Consider the following 7670-nt stretch of genomic DNA (forward strand, 5'->3'; position numbering starts at 1 on the left):
AGGTAATAACCCTCCCACAAAGACAATAACATAATCATGAACATAAATAATCAATGTACAAAGTATAATCAAAAGATCCAAATAAGGAAAGAGTAAATCATATATCACCAGAGTACGAAAGACAATCAGAATGTCTAAATCATAAAGTAAAGTGAGGCAGAATCTCACTCTACAAACAGCGGAAAGTAGTTCGAAAGTCAAAAGAATATTACAACTGGATCTAAGACAAGAAAGAAAGATATAACAACTAAGCCAGAGTCTATTCTACTTTATAGAGAGTGTCTTCATAAACATAGACTTCATCAATGACATTCAAACGCTCCCACTCCAAAGTAGGGCTAATCCTAGTAACAAGTAAGACCACTCGAGGAATCCTCAATGTAATCTTCATGGTTGCCAACACCTTGCGTGAAGTACGCCTCTTCAGTTTGCGCTTCCTCATATTGACCTTTGTAGTCATCAATACCTGTAGAGTAATCTAACAAAAGATATTGTACAAAAGGAGTGAGTTTCAAAAGAAACCCAGTAAGATAGTTAATCCATAACAACATAAATAGCAGGATTTCAAAGCAAAGTAAAATGCTACATGATATGAAACACATGATGCAATATGATTCTAACTCTATGTATGCTGGTCTCTATTGGTAGACATGCTTTAAGTCATAGCACCGTACTTCTTTAGGAAGGTCTCATCACACAACGCCTTTTGGTAGTGGGTCCAACATCCCTCGGGACATTCCATGGCTGGGGGTTAAGTCACCACTCTCTCACATCACCATTGGTCTAAGTACTGGCGCATGTTAGGGTCAAAGCCTAGCCAAATGCATGTCTCCTACTTAGTTACATCAAGTCAGATCCAGATACGTCCATTCCTTGCCCCTGGCGATCCTTTCCGGCATCCTTCACACTAGAGTCCTCATAGTCCCTGACTACGGACTCATCAACCCTGTAGGTCATCCATATATGGTAAACGGGAAGCTCTCATGTCCTCTCATGGATATAACTCACCGGTCTTGAGCGCCCATGAGCCCAAGTCTATCCATATGCAACCCTCCAATAAATGGCCCCAACAATATGATTCCCATCCTCAAACGGGTTGGTTACCGGTCTTGAGCGCCCATGAATCCCCATTGCTACCACGGGTCATTTGGTCTCAATACCCCTCCGATTAGGGTCTGACATAACAGGACATCCTAGCCAAACTCTACTAGACAGCCCTAAATATGTCATCCAACAGTTTAGGAAGGTATCCAAAGGGCATCTCTGGAAACATCCCATAATATTCCCGTAGTTGTCTAAGGACAGAAGTGTCAAAAGGACACCTCCCCTTTCCAAACCATACTTAATCATTCACAAACATAAATCCATCATATCACATATATGGTAACTTCTTATATGGAAATAATTCAATAACAACATCCAACTTATATATAACTGGTAAGTAAATCATACATGAATCAATTTAGCATAAACAAGTAATGCTACTGTAATAGTTGCATCAGCAATATATCATTGTAAGAATTTAATTAAGGAAATAAATCAAAGATTCAAATACAGAAACTAGAACATGCATATGTAGTTAAGGAAATAACCATTCTTACCTTATATAACTCGCAAAGGATCTTGGGGGAATCAAGTAAGACCTTGTCTAAACTTGGAAAGAAAGTCCTAAACAAGTATATATAACAAATTAGGAAAGATACCTAGAAGGAAAGATATCAAATCAACCAAATTAGATCAAATATGAGGTTGCTATCCTCAATGGTCGATTGATTGGTCTACTGCCTTAGTCGACCAATAGAGACAGTGGCTTTCAAAATCAGAGATTGTTGAATACAAAACCGAATTTGGGGGTTCAAAAGGGTACCAAACAAGGGGGAAACTACAAGGGTAGTATGCTAGTATATAGAGGACTTCAAAACCCTAATAATATCAAGTCTTCAAGTTACAAATTAGGAAACAAGAAGTTACCATAATTAGATCAATCATGGTTCTTGAAGAATTCATATCAAAATCATGGACAAGAACAATAGGATGTTGGATTACTAATATGATAAAGGATTCATGAAAAGCATGCATAGATTCTCTAGAGAAATAGAGCTATGGCTGAAGAACATCAATCTAAATAAGGAAAGAGAATAGATACATGTTTTCCTTCAAAAGCGAGCGATGATCTTGATGAAGATCATCCACCAAGCTTTTGATCCTTAGGAAAAGAGAGGGAATGAGTAGGGTGATAGTTGCAACAGAGATGCAACATCATCTCTACTGTCCTCAATCAGAAAAGGAAAGAAAAACAATGGAGAATCAATGACGAAACATAGAAGAGGATGATCACATACCTTTTTGTGCAAATGCAAGAGATTTGACGAAGATCCGTCAAGAAAATCACCAAGGATGCAAAGGAGATGACTTGCAGAGGGCTCTGGTTCGTTCCAAAGAGTTTGGAGGCAGAAAATACGAAGCAGACTCGAGATTGGACTTAAATAGAGCAAGAAAAGACCTAATCAACAAATCAGATCCCATTGGTTGATTGATTGGTCGACTGGCCCAGTGGACCAATGAGTCGACCAATCAGGACAGCAAGTCCAAAATAGGGAAATGAAGGCTCAGATCAAATCCAAACATAAAGGGGTTTTGCACACACACACCAAGTGACTTACCTAGTAGGCAAAAATGCCTTTGAACCAAGTCAGAGAGTACTCCAAGTCCATCAACTAATTCCTTCTTCATCAGGGTGCAGTTTCCATAAATGGAACACTGTCATCAACACTTATAGATTCTAAGCCAAACACCAAGTCTTCCACTGGGATGGCCCATAGTTGACTTCTTGCTTTACTTCGGGTTGTCAGACCTACAAACAACAGGGTTTTCGGGTCAAGGTTAGGGCTAGGTTTCGCATATAGCACCATACTTCTTTGGGTAGGTCTCAAATCACTCTCCCTCAACCATCTCGGTATCTTGGGTTTTCTGGTGGTAATTGGGTCTTGCATCCCTCTCGGACATTCCTTGGCTAGGGTTTAGGTCACTACTCTCTCACATCACCATTGGTCTAAGTATTGGCACATGTCAAGGTAAAAACTAGCCAAATGCAAGTCATCTACTTGGTTATATCAAGTCAAAGTCAGATACTTCCATTCCTCCCCTCTCGAGATCCTTTCCGATATCCTTCTCACTAAAGTCAGCGTATCCTATGGCTACAACCAACTCGGACTACGGACTCATCAACCCTATTGGTCATCCAAAAATAATAAATGGGAAGCTCTCATGTCCTCTCAGAGATTGCACACCGGTCTTGAGCGCCCAAGAGCCCAAGTCTACTACTTGTAATCCTACCAATGAAAGGCCCCCACAATGTGATCCATGTCCTCTCATGGGTTGGTTACCGGTCTTGAGCGCCCACAAACCCACATTGCTACCATGGGTTACTCAGTCTCAATACCCTTTCGAATTGTGTCTGATTTAACAAGGAAATTCTAGCCAAACATCGCTAGACAAGCCCTAGGTATGACAAACAATAATTTGGGAAAGAGTCAAAGGGCACCATAGGAAATGTCCCATACCACTTCCATTGATGGCCGAGGATAGAAACGTCAAAAGGACATTCCCCAACCCCAAATCATACCTAATTAATCACATTCCCAATTCAATCATAACATACACAACTGATATTCCAACATATAGAAAGATAAACATGTAAACACGATCAATTGAATATGTAAATTACAAGAATAATGTCCATACATGATCAAAGTAATAAGAAGAATACATAAACAAGGTCCTATTGTAGTTGAAGTACTTACAACAGTAATACTATATTAAGAAAATAGAAGAACAATAGAGAATCTATGTGTCACATCCCACCACATCTAGCTAGCCGGTACCCTATCTAGAATACCAGGAGGAGTGATCCACAGCCCCAAAGTTCAAGTTTAGGAATGATCATATCCACTTAGCACAATAATATAATCAAAAGCAAGAACAAATCTTTGTATTCAAGTAATTTAATAATAAAAGTCAAGAAAGGATCTCAGAAGGATAACAAAAGAACATCAAAGTGCTGAAAATGATACCAATCAAAAGATAACTGTAGAGTATAGCGGAAATATACCCCACAAACATACGGAAGGTAGATCAAAAGTAAAGGAAAGATTACAACCGGTTCCCAAAATAAAAGGGGAACAAAACTAAACTATGGTCTCAACAAATCTAGTAAGAGATCAAAAAGAAAATGGGACGATATCCCATCGCTGGCACATAAGGGCAAAAGTTGAACTACTCCTGATAAGTATCAGTCTCGTACTGATAGTCTTCACTTACGTAATCACCATAATCAATACTGTATGGGTCATCAACCTGGTCTTCATAGTATTGACCATCATAGTAAACAGTATAGTACCTGCAGGAAAGTCTAACAAAAGATGTTGAAAAAGGAGTGAGTTCAAAAGAACTCAGCGAGGCAAGTTATTCCACAATAACATAAATAACATGATCCAAAACATAGCATGATGCAATATGATATGATACAGACAATGTATGTATGAATCTAACTCTATGCATGCTAATCTCTATGGTAGACATGCTTTAAGTCATAGCACCATACTTCTTTGGGAAAAGTCCAATCACTTAGCATTGGTTGGTAATGGGTCCTGCATCCCTCTCGGACAATCCATGGCTGGGGTTTAGGTCACCGCTTTCTCACATCACCATTTGGTCTAAGTATTGGCACATGTCAAGGTAAAGCCTAGCCCAATGCAAGTCATCTACTTGGTAGTATCAAGTCAGATCCAGATACTTCCCCTATGGCACCAACCAACTCGGTTCAGTATCCTTCACACTAGAGTCAGCGTATCCTTTGGCTACAACCAACTCGGAATATGGACTCATCAACCCTATTGGTCATCCACAAATAATAGACGGGAAGCTCTCACGTCCTCTCATGGATATAACTCACCGGTCTCGAGCATCCGTGAACCCAAGTCTACTATTTACAACCCTACTAATAAATGGCCTCTCACGAGTATCCATAATGTGATCTATGACCTCTCACTGATATAACACACCGGTCTCGAGTGCCCACAAATCCACATTGCTACCAGGATCGTTCGGTCTCAATACCCTTCCGAATCGGGTCTGATACAACAAGGACATCCTAGCTAAACACCGCTAGACAAGTCTTAGGCATGAAAACCAATAATCTAGGAAAGTGTCAAAGGGCACCATCGAAAATATACCATACTATTCCCACTGATGTCTAGGGACAGAAATGTCAAAAGGACATTCCCTAATCCCAAATCATACCTATTCAATCACATTCCCAATGCAATCATATCATACACAAATGATATTTCATCATGTAAATAGATATATAATAACATGATCAATCACATATGTAAATAAAAAAATAAATATTCATGATCACAAAAGAATACATAAGTATGGCATTATTGTACTTGATGTACTTACAACGGTCATACAATGTTAAGAATACAATACTGAAAGTGAATCTAAGAAGTTCCCAATATAGAAACAAGATTCACGCAATCTATGTAATTATGGTAACAACTATCCTTACCTTAACTCGAATTGAAGATAGTCTGGATATTAATGAGAATGGTGTCAAGGTTAGTACTTGAACCTAGACAATCTTAGGTGCAATATCAGAAGAAAAATCAAGCAAATCAGAGGTCAAACGGATCAAAATGGCCAAATACATCAAAGCTGTATTCAGCTGGCTGACTGCTTGGTTGACTGACCCAGTCAACCAGATGAACAGTAACGGGGCTAAAAATGGATTTTGATTCGAAACCTAGCTTTCGGGACTCGGATCACTCCGAAATTTGAAAGGAATGTTAGGAATAGTAGAATAAGACTATCTAATGAAGATTTAACATTAAACAAGGATCAAATCAAGATTCCCCAATTTGAAACCCTAACTTCTAAATTGCTAAAATCATGTTCTTCAATGAAATCAATTGTAAATGCAAAGGGAAATAAGGGATTCAATCAATTGAATGATGAGCAATAGATTAGAGACAATTACTAACATGTAATCAGCCTAGTATGCTAGAGAAATCAGTTTAGAAGATAAAATCATGTTGCTGTGAAGAAAATCATAGGAATGCAAGGTTAAGAATCTAATATGAGATGTATAGCATTGATAGAATAGGAAGGGGGTTTATAAAAATCAAAAGAGACAATAGAAGAGTTGGTTGCAAGATTGCATCACCTTCTTCATAGTCCCAACAACAAGAATAAGATGAGATAAGAGAGAGAATGAGAGATTACATACCTTGCAGATGAAATTAGAGAAGAGAAACTAAGAATCTTGTAGGAGTTCTTCACCAAAACCAAGGAGAGGCCTAAGAGGAGTCTTCCCACGTTCTCAGGAGGTTCTAGCAATAGAATAGGGTTATAACTATGAAGTCCACTTAAGTAGAGCATAAAATAACCTAAAAAATTAATTTTTCTCGTATTTAATAATCAGCTGGCTGACTGCTTGGTTGACTGCTGACATCCCACAATGCTGTAATCTTGTGTTCTTCGAAAAAAATTCATTTCAGAAGTGTGGAAATTCAGTTTTTGAATTCAAGGTGAGAAGGGAAGAGTTAGTAAGAATACTTTGACCGCATTGATGCAAGTCCGTGCATTGGTGGAAAGTGCTTCACCTGGTCAAGGAAGGGAAGAAGCTTGAAGAAGTCAAAGTTATTAGTGACTTTGTTGATGTGTTCTCAGATGATTTGTCAGGACTACCCCCTGATAGAGAAGTTGAGTTTTCTATTGATTTGATTTCAGGAATTGCCCCAGTATCTAAAACTTCGTATAGAATGGCACCTACCGAGTTAGAAGAGTTGCAAACACAACTGAATGAGCTCTTAGTGTGAGGTTTTGTACAGCCTAGTGTATCTCCTTGGGGAGCTCCAATCTTGTTTGTGAAGAAGAAGAACTGTAGTATGCATCTATGCATTGATTACCGGGAGTTGAATAAGTTGACCGTCAAGAATAGATATTCGCTGCCCCAGATTGATGATCTTTTTGATCAGTTGAAAGGTGCAACCATGTTCTCAAAGATTGATTTGAGGTCTAGATATCATCAGTTGAAGGTGAAGTCAAGTGATATCTTCAAGACAGCGTTTAGAACAAGATATGGACATTATGAGTTTAGAGTTATGCCTTTTGGTTTAACCAATGCTCCTGTTGTGTTCATGGATCTCATGAAAAGACTATTTCATGATGTGCTTGACAAGTTTGTGATCATCTTCATCGATGACATCTTGATCTATTCGAAGAATGAAGAAGAGCATGTGAAACACGTAAATTTCATGTTGCAAAGGTTGAGAGAAAAGAAGCTCTATGCAAAGTTTAGAAAGTGTGACTTTTGGCTCTTAAGGGTAGTATTTCTCTACCATGTGGTTTCAGCCATAGGTATTTGTGTTGATCCTGAAAAGGTGCAAGCAGTTGCTGATTGGGAAAGATCGAAGATTGTGATAGAAATAAGAAGTTTTCTTGGATTGCCGGGATACTACAGAAGGTTTATTGAGAACTTTTCAAGGTTGGCTGCTCCTATGACTAAGCTAACTAGAAAGGAAGAGAAGTTTGTGTGGATCAAAGCTTGTGAGAAGAATTTCGAAAAGCTGAAAGTTAGATTGACAAGTGCTCCGGTTTTGACT

Source organism: Hakea prostrata, chromosome 9 (assembly GCF_041222555.1).
Source record: "Hakea prostrata isolate BN-2017 chromosome 9, UWA_Hpros_2, whole genome shotgun sequence".
Lineage (NCBI taxonomy): Eukaryota > Viridiplantae > Streptophyta > Magnoliopsida > Proteales > Proteaceae > Hakea > Hakea prostrata.